General features: G+C 46.3%; 1 long non-coding RNA gene and 1 pseudogene across 1 annotated transcript in view; one reads left to right on the top strand and one right to left on the bottom strand.

The window, feature by feature from the left end:
* LOC134730149 (uncharacterized) overlaps positions 1–20393 on the top strand; it is a 113138-nt gene that overhangs the window by 54740 nt on the left and 38005 nt on the right. The window contains exons 3-4 of the long non-coding RNA XR_010111823.1: positions 5775–5896; positions 6633–6803. This is a non-coding gene — a long non-coding RNA (uncharacterized LOC134730149). The remainder of the gene's footprint in view (positions 1–5774; positions 5897–6632; positions 6804–20393) is intronic.
* On the bottom strand, positions 12893–14506 carry LOC100994648 (protein BEX3-like; annotated as a pseudogene).

Here is a 20393-nt window from a genome sequence, read left to right as displayed (position 1 = left end):
ATTGAGACATTTCACCAACATTTGGCAAAAGGTCCCTGACTCTGTGTGGCTGTGCAGGCAGCCCAGTGCCCAGGCTGCCAGCTTCTTGGAGCTCCATGATGACTGCCAAGGGCCTGGCCATGTTCTCCTGCCTGTCAGTGCTTGTCCAGGAGGCTGCTTGCCGGCATGCTAAAAATGGAGGCCAGCTCTTGAAAAGCCAGGAGGGGGCAGTGCAGAAAAGCAGGCCTGGGAGGCACAGAGGAATCAGGCCAGGCAGCCACAGGTCTGTGGGTCTGGGCCAAGGAGACAGGTGGGAAGCAGCTGAGCCACCTGGGATCAGGTGGGTGGGATAGTGTAATTTTCACATATCCTGAGCATCTCACGTGTGTGAAGCTTGCGTCTCTGTCCATTTATTCTGTTTCCTTCCTGGTAACAGAATGGATGGGCTATCCCTGCTCCTATCCAAGGCCACCTTCTCCACCTGTGCACTAGATACCTCTTCCTTCTTAAGGACATCGCTGTCGCCACTCTCTTCTCTCCTGCTTCATCAGGTTTTCTTCTAAGCTCTGGATCCTTTCCATGAGCACACAATGCAAACAGGCTGTAATGTCTTCCAACTTCAACCAAACCCTTCCTTGACCCCGCATCCCTTCCCGTTGCTCCCACTTTTCTTTACTCCCTTTTACAGCTAAACTCTTTGAAAGAGTTTACTATGCTCACTGTCACCAATTCCTTGTCTCCCATTTGCTCTTGAATACACCCTAATCAGGCATTTTTCTACTCTCCCACAAACATTACTCCCAGATGGTCACATCTAGTGGATATTTGTGTTATTGTCTTAACTGACCTCTTGGTAGCTATCTATCATTCTAGAAGCACTCCCTTCTTTTGGCTTCAGGAAACCATATTTTCCTGGTTTTCTTCCCATTGATCATTTCCACCCCCTCTCCTTGTCTGGCTCTTCCTCTTCTCCAGTTTCCAAAGGCTGCCCTGTCCCTGGACTTCTTCACATTGACTCCTTTCCAGTTTGTATCCTCTGCCTGTACAAATTTGAACTACAGATGTGTTTACACAGCTGTCTATTTGACAGATGTCTATTTCTACTCATGCAATGGTGTGCCCTTTCTGTGCCAGGCACTGTGTGGCTGCTGGGGATCTACTGTGATCCCTGCCCTTAGGGGGCTTCTAGTCAGTGCTCTTTGCTTTCTCTGTGTGCTAACTTATAACTTGATGATTAATTTTCTGCTTTGGTATCTATATCCTCTTATTTGCTGACTGATATTAGTTCCTAGAAACACCAGTCAGGTGTTCAAATCAAGATCTGCTTTCCAGAGTTAAGAGCTGGATCTGTGTGGTGGGGTGTAATCCAGGGCAGCCAGGAATGGGAGGGGACAAATGGCAAATGAGAACTTAGACCCTCAGAAACACAAAAGGTTAAAATCCAGAAATCCAATGGGGTCATCAAATCCAGAAATGGAGTGAGTCCAGAAATGGGACACTCATACACTGTGTTCAGTTGTGTAGGTCGTGCACTGTGCAAGGGCACTCCTACCACTGGGGGCAAGTGGGGACTGAAATCAGCCTGCGTTCTTCCCATGATGAGTGCTTGCTTAGGGCTGTGTCTGCCTGGAGAGGGGAGCCTTTTTTTCCTGATTCACACAAAGCCACATAGACTGGCTGGTATCCTGACTATGAATAACCCTTGCTTCCTTTCACCATTCAGCTAGAATGCTAGTTCCTGGATGCTGTGGTTTGTCCAGACCAAAACTCATGTTCAAATTTAATTGCCGATGTTACAGTATTGAGAGGTGGTGAGGACTTTAAGAGGCCTTTTGGTCATGTGGGCTCTGCTCCCATGAATGAATTAATACAGTTCTCTTAAGACTGCGTTTGTTCTCAAGGGTCTGGAATAGTTACCTTTGAGAATGGCCACGTCTTGTGTTTGCCCTTTGACACGCTGGCTTTGCCTTCAACTTCTCTGCAATGTTGTGATGCAGCACGAGACCCTCAGCAGAAGGTGAGCAGATGCCAGCACTATGCTCCTTGGACTTCCCAGCCTCCAGAATCCTGAGCTAAATAAATCTCTTTTCAAGTAAATCACCCAGTTTCAGGTATTCTGTTAAAGCAACAGCAAACAGACTAAGACACTTGGAGAGGTCTCCCTAATACCCTCTCTGGAGTAGGTCTTCCCTGCTGTTCCAGTTCTCATTTCCCTCTTTGGCCTTCTTAGCTCTTGTCAAATTTGTAATTACTCATTTGTGTGCTGCTTTGTTTATTACGGTCCCCACCAGATTGTAAACCCACGAGGGCAGGGGCTGTCTCTGTTTGGTTCACTGTGCATGTCTAGCATCTGGCACATTGTGGGAATCTATTCATAGCTGTTGGATGAATGACTGAGGGCAGAATCAGAACAGAGGATGGGGATAAAGAGAGGATGAAAATAAAGTGGAGGGGACAGGTGGCTGCATGTGGATAGGTCAGACCCATGTTTGGGTTTCCTCATTGGCTGTGCTGTGTGCGTTCTGGTTCTCAAGAGCTACCAGAATATACCTGGGCTCCTGCCTATGCCCTAAGTTCCTGCTCAACCTGCCCTTGCCCCTTCTGAGTCCTTGTATTAATCACCTACTAGGTACCAGGCCTTGCACTAGGTGTGGGTGACAGACGTGTCTTGGGCCCAGTCTCACCCTCAAGGACATCACAGACTCACAGAGGAAACAAGGCTTGTAGAGCAAAGAGAAACAGGGGCAAATTCAATGGGATGAGTGCAGAGAAAGGGCAGGGGAATAATGTCATATTGGAGAATCAGGCAGGTTTCAGAGAGGAGGGGGCATTCTGGTTAAGCCTTGAAGGAGGAATATGATTTCACTGGCTGAAGAAGTGGAAGGAATTCTGGTCTGAGGTAACAGCAGCTGGATGGATGAACAGCAAGCAGTGTGTGTGTGTGTGTGTGTGTGTGTGGGTGGGTGTGGGTGTGTGTGTGTGTGGCTGCAGCATAAGGCGTGCACCTCAGGTACTGTGCTAAACAATTTGATGCTCTCGACCACTCTGCAATTTTTTTTCATTTTACTTTTTCCAAAAACTTTCCCCATTTTCCATTTTACAGATGAGGAGACTGAGATTCAGAGGGGCCATCTAGGGTAGCCAAGGTCACACATCGAGAAAGCAGTGAGGATTATGGAGGGCCAGGAAAGGGTATGATGTGAGAAGGGGATTTCTCTGGAGGCTGCATGTGGAATCTGGCTCAGGGTGGGTAGAGACCCATGAGTAGCTGCTGCACAGCATGGTGAGGGATGAGAGGAGGGCTTTGGGGGTAGAAGGCTCCCAGCTCCTGTGCTGTCTTTGAACACGTGCAGCCTATTCGTCCTAGAGAGGAACGAGGAGGCAGCTCTCAGGGAGAAAGGCTGTGAACTCCAGGTGACCATGCAAATGTTCCCAAGAAGCATCCCCTCTCCTCACCCTGTTCCCATACTAAGTCCGGGACATCCTTTTCTCAAAGGAGACTAATTGATAATCCAGGGTGATAAAATGTTATCACTGTCATTCCATTGAAATGCAACAGCAATGCCCTATAAATGTTCTATAAATCACCCAGAGCTTAAAGAGGAGAGTGAAATGAGCATTGCATTATAAAGCACAGAGCCCATTAATCACATGGCTACAAACCATAAATATGACAAGTACATCCATCAAACCTGCACCTTTCTTTCTGGTCTGCAAATGCACGCATTAGCAACTTAATGGATTTAGAAGGCATTTTCTCCTATAGACTCAGAAACAGAGGGTATTTTATTATTAGCCTCCTGGGCTTAAAAGGAAGGAAAAAGAAGTCACCTTTCACCACAGTACTCAGGGGCACTCCAGGGGGTGTCCAGGCGGTGGCTACAGCCACTGACTCTGCCTGAATTCTGAAGACATCAGAGACCTGGGAGCCTGGCCTTGGGCAGTAACAAGACTTTTGGGGGGCCATGACCTGCCCTGCTTCCTGGCCTCCACCTGCTCCTGGCTCACACAGCTGCAGCTCCTTGACCTGAAGGTTCAGGCCTGCCCCAGGCTTCTGGGCCAATCTTTCCCTCAGATTAGAGGGATTGATGTAGCTTGAGTTTATGATAACAAAACTGCATTTTCATTTCATTTTTGCTGCTAGAGTTACTCTGATTTTGTGTCTTAATGATAGGCTTCTTTCTTCTTTCTCAGACTGCATTCCTACCTGGCTCTGAGAAACCAACAGACATAGTCCTTGCCCTTTGGGGCTCACCATTGAAGGGGAGGTACACACCCCATGTGTGGAAATGCAGAGACAGAAAGGTCCAGAGATGGCGAGAGACCTGGTTCTCCTTCTGGTCATGGGAGTCCTTCCTTGTCACTCCCACTCTGACCTCAGGGCTGGGGTCTTGCTGGATTTATGGATTTCAGCCTTTGGCTGGGGCATCTTGTCTGCAGACTTTCCTGAGGATTGCATGATGGGTTCAGCTCACAGGTGTGGGAGCAGATGCGCTCTTTCCATTGCCTGATGAAGAGAGTCAGTGTCTCAGATGAATAGGACAAAAGTTTTGAAGTCAAACAGGTTTAAATTTGGATGCCAGCTGTGTGACCTTGGGCATGTCACTTTGTGACTCTGAACCTTGGTTTCCTTCCCCATGCATGCAAGTAGTCTGTCTCTCAGGGTTTGTACTACTAGTAACTGACATGTATTAAGTCTTTCACGGTACTTAGCCAGTGCTGTGCTAAGTACATTACCCTATAAAGCTCATTCTGTTCTCAAAACTGCTGTGAGGGGCTCATGGGAGCCTTGACGTGGCTGGGGTGGGGGCTGTAGTTGAGAAGACCTAAACCTCTAGGACAGTGGTTCTCAGTTGGGGTGATTCTGCTGCCTATGGGGCATTTGGCAATGTCTGAAGTAATTTTTAGTTGTTTCAACTGGGTTATCTAGTGGGTAGGGCCAGAGATGCTGCAAACCTCCTGCAATGTACAGGACATCTCTCCCAGGCTGATGAAGAATTATTTGACCTAAAATGTCAGTAGAGCTGAATTTGAGAAATGGTGCTCTAGGAGAAGCAGGCTGGCAGTAAAGCCAGGGGATCATAATTTCCAACTCAGCTGCGGTGCAGAATGCTAGTCTAACTGGGTTATGACCCAGACCCTTTCTGCAATGGGAAATGTCTCTGAAAGCAGGCCAGTGACGCCTTGGTTCCATCCTCTGGGCTGGGCTTCCTTCCTGCAGTTCCATCCCTCTCCCACTACCTCACTCCCACCCACTCCATCCCTCTCCAAACATTCGCTGAGCACCTGCTTCATCCAGAAGGATAAGACCCAGCCCCCAGCCAGGAGCAGACAGCGCACAGCCCAGGGAGGGAGAATGGCACAGAATCAGATGTAAAGAGATAAACAAAGAAACTTAGCAGCCAGCATGGGGGCTCCCCTAAGGGAGAGAGGGTCTTCATTTGGGAAAGTGCCTTGGTAGGGCTCAAGCTTCAGTACTGAGATCACAGTGTTGAGCCCCCACATCCCAAAGTGGAGGTTCTGCCGGGGCTCTCGTGCTGGACTTCACATCCTAGTCATCTCATGAGATGGGCCCCGCCTCTCACCAATTAAATCAGAATTTCAGGGACATCTGCCGTTTGAAAGCTCCCCAGGGGATTGGAATGAGCAGTCAGTTGAGAAGCACATGGCTTTGCCTGGCCAGTCTCTGAGACAGATGCCAGGTGTGCACCACATCCCACAGGTAAGTGTCATTTAGTAGGTTCAGGAGTCTGGTCTGCTTAATGTCTGCTCAAGGTGGCTCTGATATCTTGCAGGTGCAGGATTTCAGACGAGTAGCCACCTGGATGAGATACTGATTTTCCTGCTGAATAGGAGTTGAGACAGAATGGAGGGTGGAGAGAAAGGAACCAGAAACATGGAAGAAAACTGGAACCAGGTGAGGACAAGGGCCAGGGGATTTTCCGTGGGAGGGGGCTCTGCTGCTTCCCTGTGGTTGTTTGCCTTGCTGCAGTGGGAACCCCTCTGATCCCCTGCCAATCTTCACAATGTGTTTCTGTGAGCAGCATTTTATGTAAGTGTGTGTAAACTGAAGAGGGGGCAAAATCTCACATTCTGGTTGGTGGTAGGCAGAGCAAGTCACCTACAAAGAAGCAGGGAGCCCACAGGCATCAGAGGTCAGAAAGCATCAGCTCGGGAACAGCAGATATCTTGGGTGAGGGTCTTTGTTTTGAGATGGAATTTCGCTCTTGTTGCCCAGGCTGGAGTGCAGTGGCACGATCTTGGCTCACTGCAACCTCTGCCTCCCGGGTTCAAGCAATTCTCCTGCCTCAGCCTTCTGAGTAGCTGGAATTACAGGTGCCCACCACCATGCCCTGCTAGTGTTTTGTATTTTTAGTAGAGATGAGGTTTCACCATGTTGCCCAGGCTGGTCTCGAACTCCTGACCTCAAGTGATCCACCTGCCTCAGCATCCCAAAGTGCTAGGATTACAGATGTGAGCCACCGTGCCTGGCCCAAGTTGCTTAGCTTTCTCTTGCTATAAAATTGCCCAGATCCAAGGAATTAAGACAATAAACGCCGATTTCTTGTTTATGTGCAGACCTCTGTGGAGGCTCCTATTAGGCAGGTCTCTTCCCAGTACTGACTCAGGGCTTTGATTCCTTCCATCTGTAGCTCACACAGAGCATCTGAGGAGGAGAGGGAAGAAGAAGAGCCTGCAGGAGCCCCTTTTGCCCTTCACTGCCCTGTCCTGGAAGTGACCCCTCACTTCTGCTCAGATTCCATCAGTGAGAACGAGGCACAGGGACCCACCGAGACACCAATGGGCTGTGAGCTGAGGAAGAGGTGAGTTTCATGAGCATGTGACCAGTCTGTGATGCAGACCCCCATTGTCCTCTGTGTTCCATATGTGAGTCATTCAGTAGGAGAGGTGTGCGGAGGCACATGGGAGAGAAGAGTTTGCTTAGTCCGGGCAAGTTTTGGAAGGCTTCCTGGAGGAGGTGCTGCTGAACCTGGTCTGCAGAAAAAGCCAGAGATAAGGGCCAAGAGGGCCAAGGAATGTGATTTCAGTCTGCGTCTCCATGCCTTTGCAGGTGCATTAGTGTACATTGCTGCTGTAACAAATCACCACAAGGCTAGTGGCTTGAAAAAACACAAATGGTGTTACCTTTCTGTAAGTTAGAAGTCTGAAGCATGTCTCACCGAGCTGAAAATCAAAGTGTTGGTGGGGCTGCTTTTCTCTTGGAGGCTCTAGGGAAGAATCAGTTTCCTTATCATCACCAGCTCCGGGGGGCTGCCATATGCCTCAGCCCTCTCTCCATCTACAAGGCCAGCAATATCCCAGCTCTCTGGCATTCTCATGTAGGCTCATCTCCCGCTGACCACAGCCAGGGGAGTCTCTGAGTTTAAGGACTCATGTGATTAGATTGGGCCCGCCTGGGAAATCCAGGCTAATTGCCTTAACCTTAATCACATCTGAGAAGTCCATTACCTTAAAGTGACATATTCGCAGGTTCTGAGGATTAAGACATGAATGTCTTTGGTGGGCTGGGGGGGCAATCTACCTACCACACACATGCAATTCCTTCTACCTGAAATGTCCTGCCTTCTCTTTGTCTATCTGGCTAACCTCTATGCATCTTTGAAGACCCATTCAAATAACTTTCCCCCCTTCCCACCAAGAAACTTTCCCATCACTTATTGAGGAGTTAGTCTCGCCTTCAGCATGTTTCTGTTGTGCCATTTGTATCCTACTGTAATTACTAGTGTACTTCCCCCAATCCCCATCGCAAAGTCTTTGGGGTCAGGGTCTCTGACTTAGTTATCTCCATATCTTTAAAATCTACCATAATGTTGGACACAAATGTGCCCTGTGTTTGTGGAATAAATGGCTAATATATACATATATATATTTTTTTTACAGTGTTCTATTCAGAAAGGGCAGAAGGCTTATATAATATAATTTAAAAGGAAATATCATCTCAGCCTAATTGTTCCTGTAGGATCTCAACTTTCATCTGAAGGCTTTTTTTTTTTTTTTTTTTTTTTTTTTGACAGAGAGTCTCGCTCTGTTGCTCAGGCTGGAGTGCAGTGGCATGATCTTGGCTCACTGCAACCTCCGCCCCCTGGGTTCAAGTGATTCTCCTGCCTCAGCTTCCCAAGTAGCTGGAATTACAGGTGTGTGCCACCATGCCCCGGTAGTTTTTGTATTTTTAGTAGAGACAGGGTTTTGCCATGTTGGCCAGGCTTGTCTCAAATTTCCCTCTGTTTGTCTGTTATTGGTGTATAAGAATGCTTGTGATTTTTGAACATTGATTTTGTATCCTGAGACTTTGCTGAAGTTGCTTATCAGCTTAAGGAGATTTTGGGCTGAGACGATGGGGTTTTCTAAACATAAAATCATGTCATCTGCAAACAGGGGCAATTTGACTTCCTCTTTTCCCAATTGAATACCCTTTATTTCTTTCTCCTGCCTGATTGCCCTGGCCAGAACTTCCAACGCTATGTTGAATAGGAGTGGTGAGAGAGGGCATCCCTGTCTTGTGCCAGTTTTCAAAGGGAATGCTTCCAGTTTTTGCCCATTCAGTATGATATTGGCTGTGGGTCTGTCATAAATAGCTCTTATTATTTTGAGATACATCCCATCAATACCTAATTTATTGAGAGTTTTTAGCATGAAGGGCTGTTGAATTTTGTCAAAGGCCTTTTCTGCATCTATTGAGATAATCATGTGGTTTCTGTCTTTGGTTCTGTTTATATGCTGGATTACATTTATTGATTTGCATATGTTGAACCAGCCTTGCGTCCCAGGGATGAAGCCCACTTGATCATGGTGGATAAGCTTTTTAATGTGCTGCTGGATTCAGTTTGCGTATTTTATTAAGGATTTTGCATCGATGTTCATCAGGGATATTGGTCTAAAATTCTCTTTTTTTATTGTGTCTCTGCCAGGCTTTGGTATCAGGATGATGCTGGCCTCATAAAATGAGTTAGGGAGGATTCCCTCTTTTTCTATTGATTGGAATAGTTTCAGAAGGAATGGTACCAGCTCCTCCTTGTACCTCTGGTAGAATTCGGCTATGAATCCATCTGGTCCTGGACTTTTTTTGGTTGGTAGGCTCTTAATTATTGCCTCAATTTCAAAGCCTGTTATTGGTCTATTCAGAGATTCAACTTCTTTCTGGTTTAGTCTTGGGAGGGTGTATGTGTCCAGGAATTTATCCATTTCTTCTAGATTTTCTAGTTTATTTGCGTAGAGGTGTTTATAGTATTCTCTGATGGTAGTTTGGACTTCTGTGGGATCGGTGGTGATATCCCCTTTATCATTTTTTATTGCATCTATTTGATTCTTCTCTCTTTTCTTCTTTATTAGTCTTGCTAGCAGTCTATCAATTTTGTTGATCTTTTAAAAAAACCAGCTCCTGGATTCATTGATTTTTTGAAGGGTTTTTTGTGTCTCTATCTCCTTCAGTTCTGCTTTGATCTTAGTTATTTCTTGCCTTCTGCTAGCTTTTGACTGTGTTTGCTCTTGCTTCTCTAGTTCTTTTAATTGTGATGTTAGGGTGTCAATTTTAGATCTTTCCGGCTTTCTCTTGTGGGCATTTAGCTTTCTCTTGTGGGCATTTAGTGCTATAAATTTCCCTCTACACACTGCTTCAAATGTGTCCCAGAGATTCTGGTATGTTGTGTCTTTGTTCTCATTGGTTTCAAAGAACATCTTTATTTCTGCCTTCATTTCGTTATGTACCCAGTAGCCATTTAGGAGCAGGTTGTTCAGTTTCCATGAGTTGAGCGGTTTTGAGTGAGTCTTAATCCTGAGTTCTAGTTTGATTGCACTGTGGTCTGAGAGATAGTTTGTTATAATTTCTGTTCTTTCACATTCGCTGAGAAGTGCTTTACTTCCAACTATGTGGTCAATATTGGAATAAGTGCGATGTGGTGCTGAGAAGAATGTATGTTCTGTTAATTTGGGGTGGAGAGTTCTGTAGATGTCTATTAGGTCCGCTTGGTGCAGAGCTGAGTTCAATTCCTGGATATCCTTGTTAACTTTCTGTCTCATTGATCTGTCTAATGTTGACAGTGGGGTGTTAAAGTCTCCCATTATTATTGCGTGGGAGTCTAAGTCTCTTTGTAGATCTCTAAGGACTTGCTTTATGAATCTGGGTGCTCCTGTATTGGGTGCATATATATTTAGGATAGTTAGTTCTTCTTGTTAAATTGATCCCTTTACCATTATGTAATGGCCTTCTTTGTCTCTTCTGATCTTTGATGGTTTAAAGTCTGTTTTATCGGAGACTAGGATTGCAACCCCTACCTTTTTTTTGTTTTCCATTTGCTTGGTAGATCTTCCTCCATCCCTTTATTCTGAACCTATGTGTGTCTCTGCACTTGAGATGGGTCTCCTGAATACAGCATACTGATGGGCCTTGACACTTTATCCAATTTGCCAGTCTGTGTCTTTTAATTGGAGCATTTATCCCATTTACATTTAAAGTTAATATTGTTATGTGTGAATTTGATCCTGTCATTATGATGTTAGTTGGTTATTTTGCTCGTTAGTTGATGCAGTTTCTTCCTAGCCTCGATGGTCTTTACAATTTGGCATGTTTTTTCAGTGGCTGGTACCAGTTGTTCCTTTCCATGTTTAGTGCTTCCTCCAGGAGCTCTTGTAGGCAGGCCTGGTAGTGACAAAATCTCTCAGGATTTGCTTGTCTTTAAAGGATTTTATTTCTCCTTCACTTATGAAGCTTAATTTGGCTGGATATGAAATTCTGGGTTGAAAATTCTTTTCTTTAAGAATGTTGAATATTGGCCCCCACTGTCTTCTGGCTTGTAGAGTTTCTGCCAAGATATCAGCTGTTAGTCTGATGGGCTTCCCTTTGTGGGTAACCCGACCTTTCTCTCTGGCTGCCCTTAACATTTTTTCCTTCATTTCAACTTTGGTGAATCTGACAATTATGTGTCTTGGAGTTGCTCTTCTCAAGGAGTATCTTTGTGGCATTCTCTGTATTTCCTGAATTTTAATGTTGGCCTGCCTTGCTAGGTTGGGGAAGTTCTCCTGGATAATATCCTGCATAGTGTTTTCCAACTTGGTTCCATTCTCCCCGTCACTTTCAGGTGCACCAATCAGACGTAGATTTGGCCTTTTCACGTAGTCCCATATTTCTTGGAGGCTTTGTTCATTTCTTTTTACTCTTTTTTCTCTAAACTTCTCTTCTCGCTTCATTTCATTCTTTTGATCTTCCACCGCTGATACCCTTTCTTCCAGTTGATTGAATTGGCTACCGAAGCTAGTGCATTCGTCTTATAGTTCTCCTGCCATGGTTTTCAGCTCCATCAGGTCATTTAAGGAGTTCTCTACACTGGTTATTCTAGTTAGCCATTCGTCTAATCTTTTTTCAAGGTTTTTAGCTTCTTTGCGATGGGTTCGAACTTCCTCCTTTAGCTCGGAGAAGTTTGATTGTCTGAAGCCTTCTTCTCTCAACTCAACAAAGTCATTCTCCGTCCAGCTTTGTTCCATTGCTGGTGAGGAGCTGCGTTCCTTTGGAGGGGGAGAGGCGCTCTGGTTTTTAGAATTTTCAGCTATTCTGCTCTGTTTTTTTCCCCATCTTTGTGGTTTTATCTACCTTTGGTCTTTGATGATGGTGACGTACAAATGGGGTTTTGGTGTGGATGTCCTTTCTGTTTGTTAGTTTTCCTTCTAACAGTCAGGACCCTCAGCTGCAGGTCTGTTGGAGTTTGCTGGAGGTCCACTCCAGACACTGTTTGCCTGGGTATCAGCAGTGGAGGCCGCAGAACAGCGAATATTGCTGAACAGCAAATGTTGCTGCCTGATCGTTCCTTTGGAAGCTTCGTCTCAGAGGGGTACCCGGCCATGTGAGGTGTCAGTCTGCCCCTACTGGGGGGTGCCTCCTAGTTAGGCTACTCGAGGGTCAGGGACCCACTTGGGGAGGCAGTCTGTCTGTTCTCAGATCTCAGACTCTGTGCTGGGAGAACCACTACTCTCTTCAAAGTTGTCAGACAGGGACATTTAAGACTGCAGAGGTTTCTGCTGCCTTTTGTTTGGCTATGCCGTGCCCCCAGAGGTGGAGTCTACAGAGGCAGGCAGGCCTCCTTGAGCTGTGGTGGGCTCCACCCAGTTCGAGCTTCCCGGGCACTTTGTTTACCTACTCAAGCCTCAGCAATGGCGGGCGCCCCTCCCCAGCCTTGCTGCCGCCTTGCAGTTCGATATCAGACTGCTGTGCTAGCAATGAGTGAGGCTCTGTGGGTGTGGGACCCTCTGAGCCAGGCGTGGGATATAATCTCCTGGTGTGCCATTTGCTAGGACCATTGGAAAAGTGCAGTATTAGGGTGGGAGTGACCCAATTTTCCAGGCGCCATCTGTCACAGCTTCCCTTGGCTAGGAAAGGGAATTCCCTGACCCCTTGTGCTTCCCGGGTGAGGTGATGCCTCGCCCTGCTTTGGCTCACACTTGGTGGGCTGCACCCACTGTCCTGTACTCGCTGTCTGACAAGCCCCAGTGAGATGAACCTAGTGCCTCAGTTGGAAATGCAGAAATCACCCATCTTCTGCGTTGCTCACGCTGGGAGCTGTAGACTGGAGCTGTTCCTATTTGGCCATCTTGGAACCGCCCTCCATAAGTATACATTCTTAAAAATGAGACAATAATAAATGTATAGACTGCTTTTTAATTGCTCTGTTAACTTTACATTTTTTCCATGCAAATGAGCAAAGTTCTACTGATGACAGAAACAGACTGGGTACAAAGGCTTTATTTATTGATATTTATCGATCATCTGCAAACATCAAGCTAGAAGCTGGAAGCACAAGACTCACCTGACACATGGAAATAACATAAGGTTCACGGCAAATGAGTAAAGACGTATTAGGAAAATGCAAGGAAAAAGAAAACAATGGGAATCACAATATTAACCTCATGGAAAATGGCAGGAGTCCAGGCATTGGCAAAATTCATCATGATGGTCATGGGGATTACACAGCTTCCCATAAGGATACACAGACAATTCCTCAATTGTAGCTCCTTATTCTCTCCTGATTCCTCTCATCTCCTCCATGAACATTTCCATATCATCTCCACCTCTATTCATCCCATCATTGACCTGCCTATTGGGTATGGCCCATTGAAAATTAGGGGCCAGTAAAAAAGAATGAGTTCATGTCCTTTGCAGGGACGTGGATGAAGCTGGACACCATCATTCTCAGCAAACTAACACGGGAACAGAAAACCAACCACTGCATGTTCTCACCCATAAGTGGGAATTGAACAATGAGAACACATGGACACAGGGAGGGGAACATCACACACCGGGGCTTGTCAGAGACGTGGAGGGAAAGGGGAGGGATATCATTAGGAGGACTACCTAATGCATGCATGGCTTAAAACCTAGATGGGCCAGGCGTGGTGGCTCATGCCTGTAATCCCAGCACTTTGGGAGTCTGAGGTGCGTGGATGACGAGGTCAGGAGATCGAGACCATTCTGGCTAACACAGTGAAACCCCGTCTCTACTAAAAATACAAAAACAAAATTAGCCGGGCGTGGTGGCGAGTGCCGGTAGTCCCAGCTACTCGGGAGGCTGAGGCAGGAGAATGGCGTGAACCCGGCAGGCGGAGTGTGCAGTGAGCTGAGATCGTGCCACTGTACTCCAGCCTGGGGGACAGAGCCAGACTCCATCTCAAACAAACAAAACAACAACAACAACAACAACAACAAAACCTAGATGACGGGTTGAAAGTTTCAGCAAACCACCATGGCACATGTATACCTATGTAACAAAGCTGCACGTTCTGCACATGTATCTCAGAACTTAAAAGAAACAAAGAAAATTAGGGGCAAGTCGGCGAGCCTGTTTCTGTTTATTCTTTCCTGTAGGCTGGAGGTCTTTCCTGTAGGAGGCGGTCTTTTCCTCCTCCCAAGGGTGGTCTTCCTCTCTATTCTGAATAGGCTTCCCTGTTTCTTTGTTTTCCTGGTGGATGTTGGCCACCATGAGACTTTTTTCTGGTTGTTTTTCTGCTCTGTTTTCCCGAGTCCTGATGACTGTTAGCATTTTGATGTATTTCCTTCCACTTTTTTTTTTTTTTTTGATATGGAGTCTCACTCTGTCACCAGGCTTGAGTGCAGTGGCGCGATCTTGGCTCACTGCAACCTCCGCCTCCTGGGTTCAAGTGATTCTCCTCCCTCAGCCTCCTGAGTAGCTGGGACTACAGGTGCCTGCCACCACACCTGGCTAATTTTTTTGTATTTTTAGTGGAGACGGGGTTTCCACCAGCCAGGATGGTCTCGATTTCCTGACCTTGTGATCCGCCCTCCTCAGCCTCCCAAAGTGCTGAGATTACAGACGTGAGCCACCGCGCCCAGCCTCTTCTACCTTCTTTTCTATGCCCATGCTTATATATTCCAAAAGTACACATTTTTACCTATGGATATTATGACATATTCAGTTTTCCCGGCTTGTATTTTCAGTCAACATTATATTAGAAGAAATTCTTCATGCCATTGAAGTGTTTTTTGAAAACATGACTTCTAACGCCTGCATGTATTTCATTATGTGAACGTACCTTCACTTAGCCATTTCCTTGCTTGACAACCGGGTTACTTCCAATATTTCTCTAGTATAATTAATCCTGTGATGACTATTCCTGTATAGGTACTGTGTTCATATCTTTAATTATTTTCTTGGGTTAAATTTCTAGGGATTAAATTACAGGGCCAAAGGATATGAACTTTTTATGACTATTGTTACATATTTCAAAGAAAATTGGACACATTTACCCGCTTATCAGCAAGTGAATCTGCTGTGGTCTGAATATTTGTGTCCTCCCAAAATTTATATGTTGAAATCATAACCCTCAAGGTGATGGTATTAGGAGGTGGGACTCTTGTAAAAAGATCGGTGCCCTTATAAAAGAAACACGAGGGAGACCTCTTGCCTTTTCCACTGTGTGAGGACACAGTGAGAAGTCACCGTCTATGGGGAAATGGGTCCTCAGCATCACTGAATCTTCTATTACCTTGATCTTAGATTTCCAGCCTCTAGAACCATAACAAATAAATTTCTGTTATTTACCAACCACCCAGGTGATGGTATTTTGCTATTGCAGCCCAAGGAAACTAAGACAATATTATCTCAGCTTTTGACAGGTTCTAATGAACACTCCTTAAGAGAAAACTCTGTTTATGTTATGGGTAAAAATTTGTGTCTAATTGTCATTTTAAGGTACATGTCTTTCTTAGTGAGGGTTTGCAGTATTTTGTTTATTAAGGGAAAAGTGACTTATTTTTTCCTTTATGAACAGTCTGTTTATGTTCTTCGCTCATTTATCTACTGGGGTTAATGTTCTTTTCTTCTTACCTATTTGTATGATATATTTGAATATAATGATATTAATCCTCGTTCTGTAACACTTGTGGCAAACCTGTTCTCTTTGTTCAAAGCTTCTTTTCAAATAGGGGCAGGGAGCTGGTGTCATTCAGGTTAACCCCCAACCCTGCCAGTTTCCTCTGGGAATGGTCCACATCCTTCTCCGTAGAGTTAGCCCCCAACCTGCAACCCCTGGCTCGCTGAATCCTTCATTTTGTCTTCAAAAGGAGTTGAATTTTAAGCATCTTTCTTGGTCCTCTGGGAGCAAAACCACTTTGCCCGCTTGAGATCATTAATTTCCCCATTTCTTTCCTCTCTTCCATTCCTCATAAATAATCCCTGGCAATTATTAAGCATTTTTTGTGTTGCCTTAGACTTTTGAGTGCTTAATGATCCTTTAGTGGTTCAGCAGAGAAAGGAGAATCTTTCCTTCCTTCTCCCACCCCCTTTGACAATTCTGGGCTGTAGGAATCTTTCTAATGGACTGACAGCTCTTGGAAGGGAAACAGATCCTGGACATTGTCCATCACCCGGTCCAGATCTGGTAATTTCAATGTGGGGGAAAAAAGGCCAGAGAAGGCATAGGAGTCATGTAGGATCTCACAGATGCTTGGTGACGAAGCCATACTTCACTAAGTGAGGACTGGGGAAATAGAGAGTTCTATCCTGGAGAAGGCAGTAGACTAAGGAGGTGGCACACGTGGAAACAGCCCCATAGAAACATGTTCTTAGCAGCATGGCATGTTGTGGTTGCAGCTCCACCAAAGCAGAAATGGAGACAGCACTGTCCTCCCTGGACCTGGGAGAGTCAGGAGCTGGGCACAACGTGGGCACAGAATGGGACTGGAGATGGCCCAGGACGAGGGCTGTGGGCAGTCAGGGACAGGGATGGCTGTAGAAACTTTATGATGCTCTTGTTTCAGAAAAGGGAAGGCCTAGGCAACTCCACTTAGTCCCCCATCCGTGGAGGCTTAGGAGGCAGAATGGCCCGCTCTTTACCCCTGCGGGAGTAGAAGGTGTAGGGGAAGGAAAGGGCTCTGGGAGTCGTTGGAGCCCAGCTTCCTGACGGTGCTGAATGTTGCATCTTAACCATGCAGCTCTCTGGCAATGCAGGCAGAGGAGCAGCGACCGTACTTTACCTGCCCTGGCCTCAGGGTCAGGCCTGCTTACCCACCTTTCCACCCAGCCCACCCTCGCCCCACAGGACCCCGATCCAAGGCCCTCCTGCAGGCCCCTGCACAGCAAAGAATTCTCTTTGCAGCACTTTCCCTGGAGGCTCCCCTTAACTCTCCCACTTGCAGCTCCTTATCCAAAGGTGTAAGTCTTCTTTCTAGTTCTCTCTCCTCTCCCCTTGCTACTGCCTTGGGATGCCATGTGAATTCTCTTCTCCCTACCTTTCTCATGGACAGGCAGTCCCAAATTTAAAAACATATTTAGGCCAGGTGCGGTGGCTCATGCCTGTAATCCTAGCACTTTGGGAGGGCAAGGTGGGCGGATCACTTGAGGTTATGAATTTGAGACCAGCCTGGCCAACATGGTGAAACCCTATGTCTACTAAAAATATAAAAAATTAGTTGGGCGTGGTGGCACGCGCCTGTAGTCCCAGCTACTCAGGAGACTGAGGCAGGAAAATCGCTTGAACCCAGGAGGCGGAGGTTGCAGTGAGCTGAGATTGCGCCACTGCACTCCAGCCTGGGCAACAGAGCGAAACTCCGTCTCAAAAACAAAAACAAAAAATTACCCTGGTGTGGTGGCGCGTGCTTGTAATCCCGGCTATTTGGGAGGGTGAGGCATGAGAATCACTTGAACCTGGGAGGTGGAGGTTGCAGTGAACCAAGATCGTGCCACTGCACTCCAGCCTGGGTGACAGAGTGAGACACTTTCTAAAACAACAACAACAAAAACATATTTAATATTTTCTCATGTTCTTATCTTACTATTTTCTGCTAATGTCTGTATTGCCGATGCTTCCTTCATTCATTCAGAACATATTTATAAAGCACAAAGCACTGGGTGCAGTTTTTCACACCTGTAATCCCAGCACTTTGGGAGACTGAGGCAGGCGGATCACTTGAGGTCAGGAGTTCGAGACCAGCCTGGCCAACTTGGTGAAACCCTGTCTCAACTAAAAATACGAAAAACAGCCAAGCATGGTGGCACGTGCCTGTAATCCCAGCTACTCAGTAGGCTGAGGCAGGAGAATCGCTTGAACCTGGGAAGCGGAGGTTGTAGTGAGCCGAGGTCGCGCCATTGCACTCCAGCCTGGGCTATAGAGTGAGATTCCATCTCAAAAAAAGAAAAAGAAAAAAAAGAAAGCACAAACCTTGCTGCTAGACAGGGATTAAAAAGACAAACCATGCAAGCAGAGAAGGGGGACTGCTTTGAGAAATACACAGGAAGTGAAGTCAATACTGGGGTGTGGAGAAGAATGGTATTGGGACCTCTGCTGGCCCACCTTTGAGAAAATTAGAAACTTTGTTGCCATCTGCCAGGAAGTGGTTGTAATAAATAGAAAAATCTATGCTGTCATGAATGGCGGGCTGTCTCAGGCATGTCCTTCTCATGACAGCAAATGGAAGCGTGAGAACAAAATGAGCAGGTGCGTTCTCATGCTTCTGGACAAAGCCCCGTCACTGAGCCCAGAGTCAAGGGTGTGGGGCAGTTACCTGGCAAAGGATATGGATACTCGGAAGGAGGAAGAATTGTTCTGTTACAGAATCGGTTAGCCAGTCTGCTACAGAATATAGGTTTTTTTTTTTTTGAGACAGTCTCGCCCTGTCGCCCAGGCTGGAGTGTAATGACGCAATCTCGGCTCACTCCAACCTCCACCTCATGGGTGAAAGTGATTCTCCTGCTTCAGCCTCCCGAGTAGCTGGGACTACAGGTGTGCACCACCACGCCCAGCTAATTTTTGTATCCTTAGTAGAGACGGGGTTTCACCATATTGGCCAGGCTGGTCTCGAACTCCTGACCTCGTGATCCACCTGCCTCAGCCTCCCAAAGTGCTGGGATTACAGGTGTGAGCCACTGCGCCCGGCTGGTGTTTTTTGCTTTTTGTTTTTTTTTTTTGTTTGTTTGTTTGGTTTTTACTCTGCAAGAGTAGAGTATTTTGGATTTGGGGGCTTATGGGCATCCCACATATCCTAACCTAGGGGTGAGTGGAAGGTCATAGAGCACATTCTCAGGAGGCTTTCCATTCTCACAGAGATGAGCTGGACATAACCCATTTGATAAGTTTGGAAAAGCTGCCTTCTAGTGAGCCGTAACACAGCCATGGACAGGGAGACAGTCATGTGAGCTGTAGAGAGCTGTAGAGAACATTAAAGACCGGAACTAAATATAGCTCTGAATTTATTAGTATTACCAACTACCCCAAAAGCTCCATCCCCAGGGACTGAGATACACAACATCGCCTCAGAATCCTTAGCAGAGGCTTCCAGGAGGAGCTCAGATCCCTCTGGAGGGCTTCATAGAATTGTTGCTGCACAGAGTGGAGCTGAGGCTACATTAGGCACCCTCATCTCAGTGCGGCTTCATGCAGGATCTCCACCCCCACCTTGCAGGCGCCCTGGGTCCAAGCCTAGAGGGATGTTGATTTTCCCATGATGGCCCAACACCCCATCCCCAGCTAGTAAATGGCAGGGCCAAAGCTTCAACCTCTGCTCAAGCCATTGCCTGTGAAAAGTTCTGACAACTTCATACAGAGCCTGAGATATGTAAGAGCTCAGGAAATGGCAATTAATATTCTAATAATAATACTTTGTAGATAAATATGAATGAATAACTATTGAGTATCTCCTAGGCTTCACGCACCGTATGAAGCACTTTCCTTGAAGTGACTTTAGCAGCTGGGATTGTCATCCTCATAGATGGGGAAACTGAGACCAGAGAGGTTAAGTGACTTGTCTAAATCCTCCTCTGGAGGTAAATTTAATTTTAGGAGATGGTTTTGCTAACTTTGGGAAAAATAAACCATGCATTCAATTTGCTCATGAGACTTTTAGCAATGGCATATTTAGAGGTGAGGGATAATTGGAAATTCTATGGAAAAAAAATGGAAAAAGTACTTGGAATAAAATAAAATACCCTTGCCTCAAGTTTTTTTACCTTTTTTTTTTGTTTTGTTTTTTGTTTTTTTTTTTTCCTGGAATGTTATATCTCTGACAAGGAGTTAGAGCTTTGGGGCCTGCCGCTGACAGGAAGGCTGGTGGAGACAGACACGGGCCAGATGGAATGTGCAGTGTCCTATCTGTCCCTTTAATAACTCTGGCCCGGGTGACCTGTCACTATAAGCAAGGGGAAGGGAGAAAAATGAGCCAATTCATTTCTAAATGGCTCTGTAACTCCAGGGTGTTATCGAGCAGAGACAAAGGACACTCCATAATTCTTGGAAAGGGAATCAGGATCTCCGGGAAGCAGGCACAGGCTCCATCCGGTCTGCCGAAGCCTCCTGCCAACCAGGGATCCACGCTCCATAAATACACAGAGAGATAGATCTCCTGGCCCCATTGATTTCCCCTTGCCATTATTGATTGCATTCTTAGATAAGTGGGGACTTTTCGACCAGAACTAAACTCTCTGTATCTTTCTTGGAAGCCTTTGCAATGCCAGGGGTTCGGCTGAGGGGGGAAGTGCTGTCTGCTGTCTTCTCAGAATGCTACCCACCAGCTATGTCCTGGGTAAGAGAAAATAAAGGACTCTCCCTGGGCCCCTCAGTTTTCCAGAACATGTCAAGTTGGGAGTTCTCCCAAGGGGAGAAGAAAATGGCTTCAACTGACAGAGCCTCTATAGGTGTTCTGTGTGGATGACATCAACTTTGTTTATAATCCCTTCAATTATGAATGCAGAAGGGTAAGTTTGCCCTTGGCAGAATTTCTCAAACTTTAAAATGCAAAGAGGTCCCTTGGCCATCTTGTGTGAAAGCGGCCTCTGATTCAGTAAGTCTGGGGTGGGTCCTGAACTGTGCCTTGCTGACAGGCTCCTGGGTGTGTGGGTGCTGATGCTGCTGGATCTGGGTCCCCACTCAGGTCAACTCTGTACTCTCTCAGGCTGTGC

The sequence above is a fragment of the Pan paniscus genome, chromosome 23, assembly GCF_029289425.2.
Source record: "Pan paniscus chromosome 23, NHGRI_mPanPan1-v2.0_pri, whole genome shotgun sequence".
Classification (NCBI taxonomy): domain Eukaryota; kingdom Metazoa; phylum Chordata; class Mammalia; order Primates; family Hominidae; genus Pan; species Pan paniscus.
Note: the sequence above shows the minus strand (reverse complement) of the source record. Positions and strands in the feature narration are given on the sequence as shown.